We start from the raw sequence: 20,626 nt of genomic DNA, 5'->3' as shown, positions 1-20,626 counted from the left end.
GTGTCGTAGTTATCGTCCTCTGTAAGCAAATTTCTGCTGAAGACAATGTTCTTATCTCATCATAAATGAAAGTGAAATGCTTTGCGTATAGATATCGTAGTTATTACGTAACTTACCCTGATCAAGAAAGTACTATAATGTAACGTATCGTTGTGCTACGAAAAAGGCTATCTCATTGTAGCTATACCACAAAAGTTACTACTAAAACATGTTTTACTTTCCAGAATAATTCAGAAAAACTGTGCAGACATAAAACAGGAACACCGCAAAAGTAACAATGTAAATTGTGTCACACATTAGTAGCGTCGTGATATAATCGTGTAGCTGTCAAAGAAACCAAATACTAAGTCATCTTTAATCTCACAAAAACTACTTCAAATAAGGAATGTCTTTTCAGGTAAACAAAAATGTTGCATTAAAATCTCATTAGCAGTATATGCTCTAGGTATGTAAGCCTTATAGTCGTTACGTAATCGTGCAACTAACAAGAAAGAATGTACACACACAGTAACACTGTGTCCTCTGTTCACTATCACAGTACAGTGGTAATTTCTGTTTAAATAAGTTCTCTTGGTTCTTGACTGGATATTTAGCTTCAAACATTGTTGCATGTTAACAGATTCTAAGTCTGACAAAGCATACTAGTAATGTAACGTGAAAAATTTTATAGCAAAGACTAAGTAAAAAAAAAACAGGTTATCTTTCAATAAACGGTTTTACATGTGAAATGTGGTGTAAACCTTTACTCTTCCTAGTATGCAGAGTTTCAACTTCAACGCAATTATCATGTGGTATACGTCGGATTCTGTAAGGTCCATTGTAAACTAGAAAGAATTTGTGACTGAAGTGTTTCTTCTTATGTGACAATGAATGAGCTTTAATAAGAACTTTCTGACCAATATATAATTTCTTTGCATTTGCTTTACCGTGTAGTTTTCTCCTTTTGTCTGCTGCAGATTTTATATTTTTAATAGCCAAATCAACTATGCCTATGTGTCAAAGTTTACGTGTATTCGGGAAAGGTACAAGCTCTCTGATTCTGTTCGGTGGTTCTTCATTCTTCAGTACAAGAGTAGGTGGTAAAGCAGTGGAGTCATGAGTTATTTCATTCATCACATTTTGAAATAAGTGTAAATATCTGTCCCAATTCTGATGTTTTCTGTGACAATAATGTCTGCAAAGCTTATTGATTTCTTTCATAATCCGTTCAGATGGGTTACAATGTGGTGAGTACAATGAAATAAAAACAGGTTTGATTTTATGGTTCCGAAGCATGCATGACCAAACAGCAGATCTGAATTGCGGTCCGTTATCTGAAATGACTTTAGCAACGTGGGCAACTTCACGTAAGATATTTTTAACAAAGGCGTTGGATACAGACTCTCCAGTGGCTTTACGTAACGGAGTGAAAGAAACAAATTTTGAAGTAAGTTCAACAGCGACTAGAACGTACGAAGATCTATTCGATGTTCTGACAAGGGGTCCCAAGAGATCAACAGCAGCAAATTCTTTTAATTTATAAGGAATGATAGGAAACAACGGAGCACGATGTGAGATAGTAGATGGTTTCGCCTTTTGACAAAGTTTACAAATAGACAAGACCCTTCGAATTCTCTTTTCCACATTGTTAAAATAACAAGTCGTCCGAAGAATATGAAAAAATTTTCGTGGACCGAAATGTGCGTAGCTGAAATGAATGTACCAAACGAGCTTATTAACAAATTCATCTGGAATGCAAAGTACCCATAGCTTGTCATCAACTGTGCAGCGTTTGAACAGTATGTTGTTTCTAACCAGATAATAATGCCGAATCTGTGTGTGTGTCTTTTCATGTCATTTACTTTTGATGTCTTTCCAAATCGGATCTTTATCTTGTTCATGAGCAATGTCCTTTAAAGATGTGGTGATTAAGTTTTCAAAGGCGACTTTCTGAATGTAAAGAATACTTAAACTTTTCTCTAGGTTGCCTTCTGTGTTACATTTCTCAAGCCCAGCCGGTGTGCGTGACGGTGCGTCCGCAACAATGTTCTCCTTGCCGGGAATGTAGACTATTGTGAAGTGGACTTCTTGCAGAAACAATGCCCAACGTTTTAACCTGTCATGCTTTAATTTTGAAGACATAAGAAACTGTAATGCACAATGATCACTGTATACTTTTACGTGCTTACCAGAAAGAAAGAAACGGAATTTGTTAAATGCCCAAACGATAGCTAAAGCTTCTAATTCGGTAACGGAATAATTTTTTTCAGATTTTGTTAGCACTCGGCTAGCAAAAACAATGGTTTTCTGAACACTAGTGTCATTTTCTATGGCTTCTTGAAATAAATGGGCACCAAGACCGACTTTAGAAGAATCCGTGTCAAGGCAGAAATCTTGTGACAGATCTGGATGAGCTAGTATTGGCGCGTTAAGTAACGCTTCTTTCAAAGAATTGAATTCCAACTGTGCTTGTTCGTCCCAGTTCCAAATAGTATTTTTTCCAGTGAGAGAACATAGTTTTGGTGTAAATAGAATTTGCATATTCAGAAAACGACGGTAAAAATTTACGAGACCTAGAACACTGCGGACTTGTTTTTTGTTGATGGAACTGGAATGGCTCTGATTGCTTCTAACTTTTCAGGATCCGGCTGAATGCCTTCAGAAGATATGATATGTCCCAAAAACTTCACCTTTGTCCTACCAAATTCAGACTTTTCCAAGTTAACTGTAATTCTAGATTCTGCAAAAAATATGTTACACGCTGTTGAGGATGCGATTGTGTTGATCCCATGGGGCTTCTGCTATCAGAATATCGTCCACATATAAGGTGATGTGACGTTTTAAGAACTTGGGTAATATGGAATTTAGCCCGCGAATGAATGCTGCCGAAGAAATGTTCAAACCAAAAGGAAGTTTCCGAAACTGATAACAAACGCCGAAACAAAGGAAAGCTGTGTATTTTCTACATTCTGGATAAAGTTCGATCTGATAAAACCTGGATCTGAGATCAATAGAAGACAACACTTTTACACCATTAAAATTTTGAAGAAGTTCTTCCAACGTTTGCGGCCTGTCTGTTTCAGGAATGATGATAGTATTGATTTGTCTCGAAGCCAAGACAAGCCTGATCGATCCATTTTTCTTCTCAACAACATGTAATGGATTGTTGTATGGGCTTACTGCAGGCTCAATAATGCCCTCGTCAAGCATAGATTGTATTTCTGTTATAACACGGTCCCTATAATGTGCCGGAAATACGTATGGTCTAACACAAAATTTAGTATGCTCTCGAACACGAAATTGGTATTGAAATCCCTTGATTGTTCCTGTTTTGTGAGTAAAAACTGTGGAATGTGCTTGTAAAATCTCAAAATGGTCTTGCCTGTCAGTGTCATTACAATTCTCAATTTTTTGAATTTTATTCTGAATTAACTCATTAGTATCAAATGCGCCACCGATATCATCCCTGTCAGTACTTGCAGAGTGATTGTTAGTGTCAAGTTCCGTCGAAAATTCCATACTGTTTCTAACAGGAAGTAAAACCAATTAATTTCTTCGTCATGGTTTGAGAGCCAATCTTCAAATTTCAAAGCTATTGATTTACCCTCTTTCTCTAAACTTATTTCAGCATCGTTAGAGTTTTAGATTGCTTTGTACTCATTAAAAAAGTCTACTCCGAATATAATTTTCGTCGACAATAATGAGACAATAAGAAAGCTCGTAGAGAAGCTGTGGCTTTGACAACAGATTTCTAAGTTGGTTTGTTGGCGTACATCTACACTTTCTCCAAAGATTGCACCTTGTAATTTAATCTTACGTAACGAAAGTGTGGGGCAATCGTTCGATTTGTGGCATTTGCTAAACACTGTTTCACTAATTACTGAAATGGAACTGCCAGAGTCAAGTACTGCCGTAAATTTTACGTCATTTACTGTAATGTGAATCACAGGATATGCAATGTTGTTATGTTTTACGCTGTGTTCCTGGAGTAAGATGTCCCTAATGTCTTCCATTTTTACGGAATTACTAGCTACGGCAGCTGCGTCGTCAGTTTCATAAGTACGTTTTGTGGCTGCCAGCGGTATGAGTCATTGCCTATTATCTCTTTGATGGCGCGCGTCGTTATTGGGATTTGGAGACCTAACTTCTACAAATTCACCTTGTCGAGAGGGCCATGCTCTGTTTGAATCCCGCCAGTTTTGATAAAATTCAGGTCTGTCGTTAAGATCATATCGTCTGTCGTCATGTCGGTAGATTCCACAGTTTCTTTCTTGTCGGTCACGTGGTGGATAATTTCTCCCTGAATCGTAACTGCGCGCTGGTCCGTTGCGTCTAAAGTTATTCTGTCTCCCTTGATAATAATTATTTTGTCTCTGTGATTGTCACTACCACGGAGAGGTGATCTTTCCCTGTAATTATTACTACTGTGCCAACGGTTGTCGTACGGGTGGTGTCTGTTTTGGTCACGATTTGTGTTGTGAGAATAGCCTTGTCGCGTCCAGTTATTATTTCTTTCATCGCGGAATTGCGACGGATGTGACCTGCAATTGTTGTGTTCCTGTTTTCGCGTTCCGCGATTGTCAGTGTCAATTTCTAATTCCTGTAAGAGTCCCTGAAAAGCTTCAATGTCGTCTTTGCAACGTCCTGCCAAAATAATTTGTCGTAAATGTTCTGGTAATTTGATTAAGCAAATGCGGATGACTTCTGAGGGGCTGTATGGGTTTGACAGGTACTGATTCTTGTGCAACATATCTTCAAAACATTTCACAAGACTCGAAAATTCAGATTGTTCGAAATGTTTCATCATCATGATGCTATGTTTTACTCGGTCTTGTCTAAATAGCCACACATAAATTCTAATCTGTGCTCTAATGACCAGTTGGGAGGAAAACAATGAGAGAATTGATGGAGCCATGCTTGTGGATGAATGTCGTTGCCAGAATTCTTAAGTGTTTTGAATTTACATGTAGTAATGAACAGGTTACAGTCAAAATCATCGTGTCGGCGAGTTACATGTCGGTCATTGTTACGTCGTTTCGGCGGTTCCATCTCAAAATTCGGTGTACCTTGGAAATTTCTCTCATAATTTCCGAAGTGCCCTGAATTATTAATTTGTGGCTGTTCCGTATTTCTATGTCCCTCTTCTCGTTTTGGAGCACGAGTGGCCTCTAAAATATGTAATTCCTGTATTACCTGTGTCAATTGATCTTGTACTTTCCGGATTTCTCTTTGGTGTTGCGTATTAATTTGATTCTGATTTTGTTTGAATTTCCTAATTTGTTCGCACTCTTCTGTGTCATTAAAGACTACCGGTTTTGTGTCATTCAGATTATCATTTACCTCTGTAGATAAAATATTTAGCTGATCCGAAAGTTCAACTACTTTCTCCGATAATGAACTAATTTCCTCCATGTGTCTTTCTGAACCAATTTTCAGAGTATCTACTGTGTCCTTTAAGGTTTCCTGAGTTTTTGCAAGTTGCGTAACCGAATCGGTAGATGCAATTGAGTCAATTTTAGCTTGCAAGGTGTCGTGATTTTCATGAACTACAGTTTGCTGATCCTTTATGGCTGCTACGTGATTCTGTAATGCATTTTCATGACGCGAAAAATAGGTTGGAAATGCTCACAAATTTGTGTTTTTACGTCATTACAGACTTTTTGACATTTCGATTCGATTTTATGTAACTCAGTAGTTAAATCTTCACGTGTTTGTTCAAGTGTGGTGTCTAACTTTTGAAGATTTTGTTCCATTGTGTCTAGTTTTTGAAGATTTTGTTCCATTGTGTCTAACATTTGAAGATTTTGTCCCATTTGTTTCTGATTTTGTTCAAGCGTTGTGTCTAACTTTTGAAGATTTTGTTCCATTGTGTCTAACTTTTGTAGCCTTTGTCCCATTTGTTGCATTAACTGTAATAACAATGCACTGGTGTGTGAAACATGTTCCTCAGTGCTTTTCGGCAGTGAAGTTGCACCGGCAACATTCACATTTTGACAAGCAGAAAATGTGTCTTGACTTATTTGAGAAAACGGTGAGGACACAAAACCTGAATCTGCAGTATTTGCAAAATTGTGTCCTGTCATTCCCGATTCCTGAGGCAAGTTTGTTTCCGATCGATCGATCGATAATGCTTCCCTGTTCACTACTTGTTTCATTGTCTACACCATTATTTGCCGCCCGCTCCATTTCCCTGTGCACAATTAACAAATTACTACTTCGAATGTCTGTTAATTCATTACACAGTGGTGCTGATAAGCTACGCTCGTCGTCACTATTATTTCTCAGTTTACTTTATAGCCTAGTGTTACGTTGTTCATACGCCGTAATTGTCACAATATTTCACACGACAACACAGTAAAGCACAATTTGAAGACCAGAATAAGAAAACACATTAACATAGCATTGAAAATGATATCTCGTTAGTTGCAAGCGCAGCTGCGAAATACTTGGTGCAAATCTACATGCATGACACAACTGTTTTACTATACAAGAATGAAAAACTACAACTACAAAGGAAATTCTCTCTACAATTACGCGCTAGCAATAAACAAAAGCTACACTAATTACACAAACTACTAGAAAAAATCAGAAGATTCCAGTGAGGTATCCTCGGCTAAGGGTCGACATATAAAACGTCCCCTGAGAAAAATTTCTGACACACAATATATTTTGCCGCAACGCAATCTGACTTTCAAAATCCCTACAAAAGAATGGCCCTGACTAACATTAACCTATACGTTTCACAAATCACTTACCTCACAAAAATCTTGCTTACTCGAACTACTGCAATACAGCCGGCGCCACTACTGCCAGCTAAATAAAAGATTTAAACTACAGATGGCACTAACTACTTATCGGCATAGTTAGCAAATGAACGATTTTAATAGAGAACAAAAAATGTATTTACCTTAATAGTCATCAAAAGTCATAATATATATAGCAGTTCTTGACATCCAGTCCTACAAATTTCAAAATTCCGCCATTTCTCTCCCCATATCCACCACTGCTGGTGGCTCACCTCCAACTGCGCAACGCTACGCGCCGTTCGCATCCAGCTGCCCAACACTGCAATGACAGACAACAATGCAAACTTGCCACAGACTGCACACAGCACAGCCAGTGATTTTCATACAGATCACTACGTAACGTTGCCAATAAGAAAACATAAACAGCCTACTTACACTAGAAAGCATTCTTTACGCTGCTTTTTACAATGGAAGTTAACATCTTAGAAAATACCGTCGCCATCCCTGTGCGGCACTCTTATCTTGACGTGGGACACCAACACTTGCAATGTCGGTCCGTTCAGTGTTTACCTCACTCTGGAGCCTGTCTTTCAGTGAGAGACAGTTTCACAGCTTGCTTGCGGTTGTAAACTCGCAGCCCTCAACTTGTCGCAGATTGTCAGTGAGCCCAGGGTAAAGAAAAACATTACTCGTATCTTTCAGCATACTGAAATTAAACTGAGAAGTACTTATTAGATTCGAAAACATTGGATTTTGTTTCAGTCACATGTACACTTCGTGCGTCGCTAGAAATTTGAACTCATCTGGAAGTCCAATTTGAAAAGCGGGTTAGTAATTACATTACGGAACAATTTTTTAAGAAAAACCGCCCCGTAATACTGCACTGCAGCACATCGGCACATCGAAATTATCTAAGTTTTAATTAATTGCTCTGGCGCGAATGAAGTGTAACACTGACTGTGTACATTGCAATATCGAAAAAGACGTTTCAATGATCAAGGCAGAGAGCTCTGTACACTCTGAAGTTAAGGTTGTTACGAGACGTTTGTGGAATTAACTACCTGACTTTTTGTAGTGGTACCTAAAATCACTGAAAAAGCAAAACAAAGGGGACAGAGTGTCTCTGAAAAGATAAAGGATTTGAGATGTACATCATTAAAACAAAAGCGTTTTTCGTTGCGGCGGCATCTTCTCACGAAATTTCAGTCACCAAATATCTCCTCCGAATGCGAAAATATTTTGTTCAAGCAGTCCTACGTACATAAGGGGGAAACGATCATCATAATAAAATAATGGAAATCAAAGCTCGTACGGAAAGATATAGGTGTTAGTTTTTTCCAGCACGCTGTACTAAATTGGAATAATGGAGAATTATTGTGAACACGGTTCGATGGAAACTATGCCAGGCACTTAAATATAATTTGCAAAGTTGTGTATAGCACATCCAAGTGTAAACACAGTTGGGACTCCTTGTTTCAGCTTGTAACATGTCAGTATACAGCACTACAATTCACTGTCATCTGTACATTACACAAATATGATAACTCGTTTCCCTTATAATTAATTTTGCTGCTCTGGATACAACCTGGCGTTTAATGGATTTAGATTTTCATGTGAATTTAAAGCGATATTGTTGAAAATAAGTTTTAAAGATAACCAACAACATTTAGTATAGTAGATTGAGTAATTAGTGCATAGGGACGACGGACAGAAGAATTCTGAGACGAAATTAGATAGGAAAGCGGGGGGGTAGGCCATTGGAAACAAAAAGGTAATAAAGCTTCAAACGTAAAGGTGGAGGAGTTAGGTGTGTGCCCATGCCGCCCAAGAACTAGAGCCAGACAAGCTTGGGAGGATACTGTATGGAGAATGGTAAGCCAGGTGAAAGTACTGCATCACATTGTCTTGGATGTATGCGACTTTTGTACCAGTTATAAGGACAGGTGGTACATATGGCTCCATAGCACATTACAACGTATTGAATCGGATAGAAGAGCTTAATTCGGTCAAAGTACAACAATGAGAAAGAAGGATCTCTGCTTCGATAAACCTTCTAACGCTTCCGGGTGTGGTATTCTGTATAACTGCGAATTCATGGATTAGTATTGCTTTTTCTGAATTGAATGTACAAGTCGATTGGAAATTATCTGTAAATGTAGATGAAGACTACGGTTGTCTCATTTAATGTCACCTGGGAACTGCCTCCTTTTTCATGTCCTAATACCATAATGTTGTAAATCAGTTAAGACTTTTAAGGCAGACAGTTAATCCGTTGAAAGAGTAGTAATTATTTGGTTTCAAAGATGTTGATAATACAATTATTATGAATGTGTTGTCAATCTTTTCGCATGAGATATCTGTTTGAAACAGAAACTTGTACCTCACTAACAAGGCAGCATTCCCAAAGGTCAATAAACGATCCTGATGAAACTTGGCGGGTGTATGGAGGCAGTAAAATAGTGCAATACGTGTTTTTTTTTGTGCTCAGCTTTAGTTTTAAGCGTTGGAACACACCCAAAAGGTAATTTGGTATATTAGGTTTAGAGGGAATGTCTTCGAAAAGATGATGCATACGAAATATATTTCACACAAAAGTTGATACGTAGTTAATGTTATTGGCAACTGTATACTTAAAGTATCCCACAATTTAAAATTTTGCGAGATGCCCTAACACAATTAATTAATTCTGAAACATCAAAACATTCGTTACGACATAAATTAAAGAAACTTTTAAGCCACATACGTGTTTGCGTGATAAAGTAGATTTCTGTAATAGCTATTTTTTGAAATAAGCTGTAGAAATTGAGCTGTTTGAGGATATTCAACATACGTAATTAAAATATCAAAACATTCATTACTACTCTAAATATTTATTTTACTTATATTCGTTTTATGTTTTAATTTTTTTGAAGTTTACATTCACTGCATCGTGTTGCCCTATATTGCCCTTTCTAAGCAATGGCGAAGCTTCATCAAGCTCGTTTTCTGACCCTTGGGAACGTTTCCTTGTAAACGTTCCTCTACTACGTTTTGATATGTTCCTGACCGACGACTGACAAGTGTTGGTACATGGGCTCTTGCCTAATTTTGTTGCTGATGTGCCGGTGGTGTGGGTGTGTGTGTGGGTGTGTGTGTGTGTGTGTGTGTGTCTGTGTGTGTCTGTGTGTGTGTGTGTGTGTGTGTGTGTGTACGTGTGTTCGTGTGTATACCGTGTTGTAAAGACGATTTTCAGGATCTACTGAAATCAAGTATTCAGGGTGCAGTTGCAGCTTTTAACCGTATTTCCAGGAAAATCAACTCTTCTATCTGCAGAAGTTGCTAGTAGGACACGGTAAATAAATTTGTATCAGTTCATACTTGTACGTCAGAAGTAAAATAGCGAAGTCAGAGACAAGTTATTCCTTTCAAATCACAGTCGTTGGTAATAGAGACCTATTTCAATTTCACAACTTACTTATTATTGGACAACCTTGTCGTTAACAGTAGCGCATTATGAAGCTGTACTGATGACCGTTTTACTTTCACCATTAACGTGAATGATTGGTGTTTGCAGATCTTAGTCATACTGTTCTTGTAACTGATTTCAGTTAATTTTTTGGTCTATGATAAACGAGGAAATTGCGGTATGACCTTATTATTGCCTTATCAAAATAGAATTTCAGTTCTTTATCGGAATTATCTTCAACGACGTGTTTTCGTAGAAAACTGGGTTTGAAGGGAAAGAGAATTTGGTCTCGAGGTACATCTTACGTGCATAGATTGCAAACAAGTCTCTGGTAAAGTCAAATGATCCTGTCAATAGAATATTATTACTCAACGATGCCACCATACTGCCGATATAGCACAAATCTTATACCATGTTCCATAAATTATACTGCAAATAGAAAACTGGCTGTGTGAAAAAATTAGCAGCAGTCGAGGATTACATCAGGTCAGTAACTTACGTCCTAGAGCTTTTAGTATTTACAAAACGTAACGGAAAAATTTCTTTCCTCTAATACCGCAACTGTTGCACAACCTAGGGCGTTGATCATTATACAGATGAAAAACTGAGGTCATATGTGAGGAAAAGAAAAGAAAAAATAAATAAGAACAATGAATTAAGGAAAACGAGAAAAGAGACGTTAAATTAAATTTTATGGCGTGATAGTTACACTATATTTTTTTTTTACTATTCAGAGACGTAGATGGAGAACAGCAACCATTTTAGTAAGACACAGATATGTGTAATGGGATTCTTGATGTCTATGGTAGGCAGTAAGATAACTGAATACTTAAAAAAAATAGACGATATAATCTATGAAACTAATGAAAGTGGCTTCTGCTCCTGAAAAATATCCAAGGTGGAAGAGGCCCAAAGAAGGTTTTCTTAAGTAGACTGAATGATGGAAGAGACACGGGAAGACAAATATAACGTGACCAGGGAAGCGAGTCGCCTACTGTCGTCTCAACAGATCTGCGTCTAACACAGGAATGACTTGGCGTTCAAAGAGCCTTTCATAATAACAGCTTTTCCCCGCCCTTTGGAAAACCGTAGGCAGCACGAGCGTAGGATGAATCAGAGATTGTCCACTTGTTACCGGTGTCCGATTTCGCAGATAACTTGATTGTGCGCTGGGAGAGGGATGAGCAGCGACCCGTATGGAACAGGTTGCTGGCTTCATTAGGAGGCGCCACCTGCGCGTGTGTAATAAATTCCCCCTGTGCAGTCCATCAGAGATCCTCCGTGTTGATAACGTAACTCAATCCGACTGGCGCGAAAAATAAAAGCACCCTCCACCGCGTCCGGGAGGCACGTCGCAGTCCATTGGAGAGAACAATAGCCGTGCGTCGGCCGCTCGGATGTGATGAAACCGCCTGACGGTCTCTCTGCCCAGCGCACTCCAGCCGTGGCGTGCTGCGCGGAAGCCGCTGGTCAACCGATAACAATGTCCGCTCTTTTTGTTCCGTTCCCGATCCGGATTTGGTTCCCGTCCGTACCGTTGTGCAGCTAAAATAAAGAGGACCGTTTCAGTTACCACACGCTATGAAAGAGGCCCTGGTATTGATCCACACCAAAACGTCAGGTCTAAAAAATTCAGAAATTCCGCCTCTCCTGTAAAACTGGATCTAGAGTGTTCAATAGAGATAAGGCACTGATGTTAACAGTAGCTTATAGCTGCATGGGCCATCCGTTTCTATCATTGTTAGATCTGTTACATCAATTTACTGACCTGAAATATTTGTATTTAGCGGCATAAAATTATCCTCATCTAGCACGCTATGTGTTACTGTCAGGCGAAACCAACTAGAAAAAGGAACAATTCTTTAAAAATTGGGGTAGAAGCAAACTGCCGATCATGGATTAGAAAACCGACTTCATCCTTCCCGTTTGATTGATGTTTCTCATAATGAGCAATGAGAAGTAGCATTCGGAATATTCTTTGAAGAAGATATCGCTTTCAAAGGTGATTTTTGTTGCACAGTTTCGAGAGTTAAGACTGTTACCTTCAGATTTCTAGAAACTTTGCGCTTCTTGTCTTAGCTGAATGTGTTTCAGTATTGCCTCTTCCCACGTCTCTATGAGTACTGTTGTTATGTCAGTGTAAGGAAAAGAACCGGCTGTGCTGTTAAATATTTTAATCAAAAATATAGAAACCAATTTATCAAATATTCTGTTGTATTATGTGCTCCACAATCAATTCATGAGTGCAGTATATGACGTTCAAAAGTATATCTACAGATCTTATACGTGCACGTGCGAGATTTTCTCTGTTCGCACGTCGTACTAAACAGTTTTTAAACAGATTGACTCACATTTCACCGAACGATCCGCTTTTGAAAATAGCTACAACCTGAAATATGCCGGTAGTGTTAATACAAGATGAATTTCATCTGCACAAAAATCTCTGAAAGCCTATGGAGAAGATAAAAATTGTTTTAGAATTCAGAAATTATGTCAGGTTGGTGGTTCGACACACTAGGAAACTAATGACTCCCTAGAAATATTGATTTCACTTTCCATAATAGCAAAGTTTCGACATTACGTTATTAATAAATTTCATTGAGACAGAGACGTAAGAAAAATGTAGTGAATGTTTCAACTACAACAACATTCCCTGCGATGCGACGTGTTCACAATTATTCATTTACTTGCACACATATCCTCAGCCACAGCAAAAACTGTTACGAACAACTTTACTAACACTGTACCTCAGTTCTCTCAATATTTACCACGAAACGGTTTTCATAAACTCTAAACCACAAAGCAGAAAAGATACTGCGACGTAACTGTAAATACAGTTATACGTGAACGAACCGCTAACGTTAAAGTATACCACTGCAAAAAATGTAAGTTAATGATTTTTGTACGCACAGTAGTGTCTTCACACACAGATTTCTGTGCATCTGTTCGTGTTACAAATCACATATATCTTGATAATGTGCATGTACCTTCACATTACTTCAAAATGCAAGTAAACTGTCAATCACAATTATACTTAATAGCTTTTTCAGAAACAGGATAATCATGTGAGTTAGTCAGTTCAGCATATTGCAGAGGACACTACATATTTCTCGACACTATATTATTAAGAAACTTATTGGCACATATGTAAATCAGGGCATTATGCACGTATAACCGTAAATGATAACTGCTTAAAACTGTCTTTTACTTCTCTAATATATACTTTAGAATGTGTCAATGCGACTTCATGGCCGAATCTGTAAAGAGAAGGATAAAGGGGCATTACACGTCAGTCAGCCGTGGAGCATTTTGTCTTTCCATAATCTTCTCGATTCTCAGATCTGTTTCAAAGCTACAAGTATTTTTTTCCGATTGATGAAATATCAGTGCCAATGCACAATATTAAAATAATTTGAAGTCTGTATGACGTCCACCGCACTCATCGCATGAACAGAAAAAATATACGTTTTGTCATGCAGCGCGATTTGTGGTTTCCCTTAGGCAACTTTGAAACAATATTGTACAGACATTCCAGCTTACGCACTACTCCGTTTGGTTAATTCTCCTTTGTCCAAATTCGTCTCAGCAATATAAAACTACAACTATAAAACAGTGGTATAAAATTACCAGCATAATATGACTGACAGCCAAGTGAGGAAGAATCATAAACAAAAATCACCAAGGCCTGCAGCATGTTTGAGTAAAGTAATAGTAAAATACGAAGCATTACAGAAGGGGAAATCCTCTACAAATTTTCTTAGGAAGTACGGAAGTAGGAAGAACTTCAACATCGAAAGATGTTTACTTACAACATTAATTAGCGTTCGAAATCCTCTTATGAGGGAAAGACGCAATATTAGCTGCTTGCGGCTTTGAGATAATGGACTAAATTCTTTCGTCAACAAACGCACTGAATTTTCAATGTACCCTGCTTCTAGATGAATATACGATATTAAGCCCTTTTTTAGTTGGGATCAGTACGTCCATAAAATACATTTTTGCAAGTTCTGCATACTAGACAACTACCGATGCCAAAATGTCTTCGGAATCGAACCTGGGACGTCTGACTCTGACAGGAAAGTGTTTTACCGACCGAGATATCCAAACACGACTCACAGCCCCATCTCAAGCTTTACTTCACTTTTATGGTGAATTTCCATCGACTCCGCTGTATGACTGCCGTGTTTATTCTTTATAAAAGTGGAGAGCCAGCATCTCAACACTTCACCGTACAACAGTACAAACATTGGTTGAATTAACCTTCTGGATTTTCCTGAAAAACAGTACACGTATTTTGGTTGGATGCCTTTCCGAGGCTGCTTATAATTAGCATTCATCTACCACGATACTTATCTCAAAAAGGGGCTCTGAGCACTATGGGACTTAACATCGATGGTCATCAGTCCCCTAGAACTTAGAACTACTTAAACCTAACTAACCTAAGGACATCACACAACACCCAGCCATCACGAGGCAGAGAAAATCCCTGACCCCGCCGGGAATCGAACCCGGGAACCCGGGCGTGGGAAGCGAGAACGCTACCGCACGACCACGAGATGCGGGCGTACTTATCTCGGTCAAAGCATTCATGTAGGTAAAACTTCACTCAAGAAGCATTATAGTCTTTATTATTTATTTGTAGTCATTATAATTAGTGTTATCATTCGTTTCATAATGTTTAAATCATCTATTGACCCCTATAATATTATACGCGTTCTCGGTGTTCCTGTGTTTCGTGGCATTTTAGAAGATTTTTCACATTGGTCGTCTTCAAAAGAATGTGTTCTTCTGCAGATTTTCCTATTGTTTTAGGACTCGAGTACTTAATTTTCTGCTCACAGCCTTTACCATCTGTGGTGTATTTAAATATTACGATGGTGCAATATTCCATTTTACCAATTAGGCCGAAAAGCCTACAAATCGAGTATTTCAAAAAGACGTTTAAGGATAGCTGCCTAGCAGATTCAACTGACACCACTCTTATGTTCCTGAGCAAAATACACCAAAAAAATTCACTGTTTTCAAGAGGCTGATGTCGTCTCTATCTCTAGGCAACACTAACAACTTATTTCCATAGAATTATTATTAACTACGCCGCATTTGTAGAAGAATGAACAGAATCGCACTTTCCATTTTAATACATCATTCAATAGCCACGGCTAAGTGACTTTAAAAAGAAAGCACTCATTCAACAAAATTTATAGCTTCACATTCCTTTCGGAATTTACTGAATGGATTCACCGAATCACTATTTTTCAATAAATATGCTTAAACAGCAATTGAATTAGTTTCAAGTTTCGTAGTATTTAGGAATTTAGTTTCCAGACATTTTACGTTACTTATCTCAAAACTTGATAAATCAAAATTGTTATCATTTTTCATATGCAATGATATGCTTTATATTTAGAAAGTATGCTTTGAAGTGCATGTAAAAATGTCACATTTCCGAGGTGTTAGCAGCTACAAAATATTTCTGATTATTGCCATTTATTGTCTTTGCATTTGTTTCTTTATGTCGTTTGCGGGCGTACGATAACAGATCTGTGTTTTAGTTACTATATTAGTCTAATTAACACATCCACTTAACTAAAAATTCGCGGGCTGCAGCGTCTGCCATTAGTAGTTTCAGTCCTGGGCACAGGAAATTTCGTATTGGAGAAGGGTACAGCGTGGGTAGCTCAAAAGTGACAGACAGCTAGACGAAAACTCGTGTTAACTGCTGAAGGTTCGTAGATAAAATCACTTGCTCTTTGGTTTATATCTGACCGTTATTACGGATCACGTTGATTTATGTCACTAAAATGATTATATAGTGTACGTATTATTTTTAGTCGGTTTGCTAATGCTTACACGAGTTTCGACAGTAACTGCGTCACAGCGGCAGGTTGCTATCGCTCCTTTCATGTTGAGTGATATTTTACGCACGTTTAGTACGCATATTTCGATTAATTTTTGTAGGAGCGGATGATTATTAAATTAATTTAGTTGCATACCATCTTGTAGTGACTGTAATTTGTAAGTAATATCCATCGTCACGAAATCAAGGATATCCCCATTGAATAAGTTGTTACATAGAGAAGAACTTTCCGAAAAGATATAGAACCACCATAACATAAAATATATTTTCATTACTATAGGACAGACGACATCCGTTACGAAATATTATTTCCTGGATGTCTACACTTGAATGGCCGTCAAGCAAATCAAGATTGATATTAATGGACCTAGTCTTTGCTTATAATTACCAGAGGTGACTACAACAGAACGTCTGCTAAGTGTCCTCCTTCCTGGCGATAAAGTTGCCTTTGTAACTTTTCCACAGGATAAAGTCACTGTAGCACAATCTTCTACTGCATAAGAAACTTAAGCATTCCAAACAACGTACCGCCCAAGCTTCTACATCACCCACGTTACTCCAGGAGAAGATTGCACAGTCAAGGATCCTGGTTGTGGCATTCTCATACCCCAGCGGCGGTAACATCACTCAGTAACCCTCGGCCGCAGTTTACGCTTGCTCTCTCTCTCTCTCTCTCTCTCTCTCTCTCTCTCTCTCCCTTTGTCCCTCCGACCGTGGTCAGTGATTACACGTCTAAATCACAGCTCCGCTAGCTGAACGGCATCTTCCATTCAGAAATCGAAAAGCTGTCCGCATTTCCCCCTTCCTTGTATGGATGTTATTTCAATTATACTTAACCAGAGACTTTTACGTAAATCCTTCTACATTTCAATCACAAACACACCATTGGTAAAAATGCACTATCCACGACGACCACACAAGGCAATAACTCAGTAACCCGTCAATTAGTTGCCACTGATAATTCTAGTGCGATGTAAACCAGTATGCTACCTCAGTTTTAGCAGACATGTAACGTGTCGTACCCGCTGTATCCCAGCGAGTGTAAAGCAGAACCCAGTATCCACAAAACATGGGGAGACTGTCACTATTCCGTACGTTCATTAGAAACACTACTCCACCCTCAAAATTTCATACTTCTCACTCTCAACTCAGATGGTATAATGTTTTCTCACAGCTGTCCTCCAGAAAATCCGTCCCTGTAAGCGAAACTCCATGGTTGATCAAAGCAGACTGGCTGGTCGTTCCATGTGTCACTTAGATGCAACTACCACGTTCTTCAAGGACTATTCGAACTGTCCGTTCTTCGGTCTAAGTATCCCTTTATGATCGCCCTACCACCATATCAAGTGCGCTATGCCTGTACTAATCCAAACCCTTGGAGTGGCACCTGATAAATTCCCTCAGGCATACCCACTCCCCGTCCATGTCTATTTCTACTTTCCTACCTTTGATACGTCTCCAGTCACATGTTTACCCGAAGCTTGTGATTAAGTCTTGAGACCGTCATCCCCCTGATTACCTACAGAAACATTATCATCATCTCCTTGGATAGCACAAGCCTCAACGCTCTCCTGGAAATAACGTAGCTACATAACAACGGTATGTCTTAACTCATATCTTCCAATTTTTTATCCAATTCTGTTTTTATCTACAATGTATTTAAAAAACCTGTGCCGTTGGAGAACAGACTTATCCAATCTATCTCTGGAGGACGCAAAAAACAATAAATTGGAAACGATTCAGTTATGTACAGATGAAAATGTAATCCATACATTACAGGTATATAATTAGTTACCTGCACCTGTCGTAACTATGTACGTCAGATCTTCGCTTTTTTTATCGGTGATATCCCTTTGTAGGTTCAGTACAGGCTGAAATCAGAATGTTGTGTCAGACGCGTACACTTCTGTCTAATAAACGAGAAGTAACTTGAGTTAGCATTTTGATACAGTTTATTATCATTTTCTCTATTGAATCAACAAGCTCCTGACTGGAATGAGATTTCCACTCTGCAGCGGAGTGTGCGCTGAATGAAACTTCCTGGCAGTCGAAAACTGTGTGCCGGACCGAGACTCGAACTCGGGACCTTGCCTTTCGCCGGCAAGTGCTCTACCAACTTTTTATTTTATTTTTATTTTTTTAAATCATATTTTGTTCGGTTTTGTTCGTCACATCTGCTCGGGGCGTACGTTGTAAGACACCCGTTTTAGTTCGCTGTTGATCGGTGAACTCAGTTTTTTTTATTACAGAGGGCAGCTAACCGTCTGACCGAACACGCTGAGCTACCGTGCCGGCTATGAATGAGATTTCCATTCTGCAGCGGAGTGTGCGCTGATATGAAACTTCCTGGCAGTTGAAAACTGTGTGCCGGACCGAGACTCGAACTCGGGACCTATGCCTTTCGCGGGCAAGTGCTCTACCAACTGAGCTACCCAAGCACGACTCACACCCCGTCCTCACAGCCTCACTTCTGTCAGTACCTCGCCTCCTACCTTCCAAACTTTACAGAAGCTCTCCTGCGAACCCTGCAGAACTAGCACTCCTGAAAGAAAGGACATAGCGGAGACATGGCTTAGCCACAGCCTGGTGGAACTGTCATTTGTACTCAGACGATTCGTATGGAAACGTTTCCGACGTGATACTGGCCGCACGACGGGAATGACTACACTTTGAACGCAGAATGTTAGTTGGAGGGCCTGGGCATTCCATTTCGGAAATTGTCGAAGAATTTATTACTCAGTGATCCTAAATGTCGAGAGTCTGACGAGAACGCCAAATTTCAGGCATTACCACAGACATCGCAGTGGCTGACGGCCTTCACGTAACGACCGAGTGCCTTTACAAACATCACATCAGCCGCAATGGCTCTCTTCGGCTCATAATCAAATCGTTTGGACCTTACATGCATGAAAAACCGTGGCACGGTCAGATAATTCCCAATTTCAGTTGGGAATAGCTGGTGGTAGGTTTCGAGTGTCACGCAGACCCCACAAAGTCACGGACAGAAATTTTCAACAAGGCGCTGTACATGCTGGTTGTGGCTCGATAATGAAGTGGGATGTGTTTACTTGTAATGGACTGTGTCCTCTAGACCAACTGATCATTGACTTGGAATTGCTATGTTCATCAACTTGAAGACAATTTTCAACCATTCATGGATTTCATGTTCGCCGATTCTACGGAGAATCTTAACGTTCCTTGCCTCATTACTCCACTTAATTTTCAGTCTTCTTCTCTAGCACCACATCTAAAATCACTCGATTCTCTTCTGTTTTTTTTTTCACACAGTTCATGATACATTACCACAGAGTGCTGTTCTCTAGACGTACATTATCAGTAATTTGTACCTCAAATAAAGGCATATGCTTGTTATAAATACGTTTCTTTTGGACACAAACACAGGCTTTAATTGCGCCAGTCTTCTCTATGCTTGCTTCATGGGTCGAGCCTCTTGGGTTTTTTGCTGTTTACGTCGCAAAATTCCATAACTTCACCCACTTCATGATCAAAAATTCTAATGAGTTCTGCGCTGTTCTCATGTCTGCTATTTCTCAGTAGTTAATTAGTTACTTAGTTAGTTACTTACATGTTCCATCGATCATTTTGCACGTTAGATGGTAATGACGTGAAACAAGTCATTATACATTCAGATCGCAAATCAGTTTGTATATGCGGCTACAGACTGAACATCTGTAACTTTTTCACAACTAGAAAAAAAGAAATGTAGATATAAGTCAGTAATTCGTGTCCACCACATTTTACACGTTACAATATTAGAAATTCTTCTACGGAGCAGAAGGAGTTGTCAAGCAAAACTTCTTCAGTATTTTTTTTTTTTTTAGATTTTACTTTTCTGTCTCTCACATTGTTTTATCTACAACAATTTCATGAAGGAATAAATATACTGCGAAGCAGTAGTCGGAATGCGCAACTCCTTAAACAGGTGCCTACAAGATGATTGTGGGAGAGCACCACATGTTATTCTCACTGCACGTTTTTGCGTAATGAGGCCTTTGTTTCTTAAAGACAAGTTACTCCGGAACATTATTCCAAATGGCAGTACTGAATTAACACATGCAAATTATTTTGGCCAATTGATGTGTCTCTCCTAAAGATTTGCAAGACTCTAATCCCAAATGAAGCTGAACTAAGTCGTCTAAGGAGTTCCAAAATGTGTTTATTCTCATTAATATGGACCCCTAAGAATTTTGTAGTCTTCAACCTGTTTTTTATTTCCTCAGCATGACTTATCGTTGGTGCAGTACCTCTAGATGCGCAGAACTGAATACAGTGGGTCTTTTTAAAATTGGGAGTGAGACCATTTGCTGAAAAACTTAAGAAATTTGTTTACTGTGTCTTCTGTGTCTGCATGTATGCTTGGACTGATTACAATACCAGTGACATCAGCAAAAAGAGCTGCTTCTGCTTGTTGCATATTAGATGGAAGGGGGTTTACATACATGACCGACGGTAGTGGACGTAAGACTGAACTTTGGGGAACCCCATACGTGATATCTCCCCAGTCAGAATTATGTTCATGTTTCCTTGAATTACTAAGTACAGTTTCCTGCATTTGACTGGTTAGATATGAAACTATCC

The sequence above is a fragment of the Schistocerca americana genome, chromosome 7, assembly GCF_021461395.2.
Source record: "Schistocerca americana isolate TAMUIC-IGC-003095 chromosome 7, iqSchAmer2.1, whole genome shotgun sequence".
NCBI lineage: Eukaryota > Metazoa > Arthropoda > Insecta > Orthoptera > Acrididae > Schistocerca > Schistocerca americana.
This window is presented reverse-complemented; position numbering follows the sequence as displayed.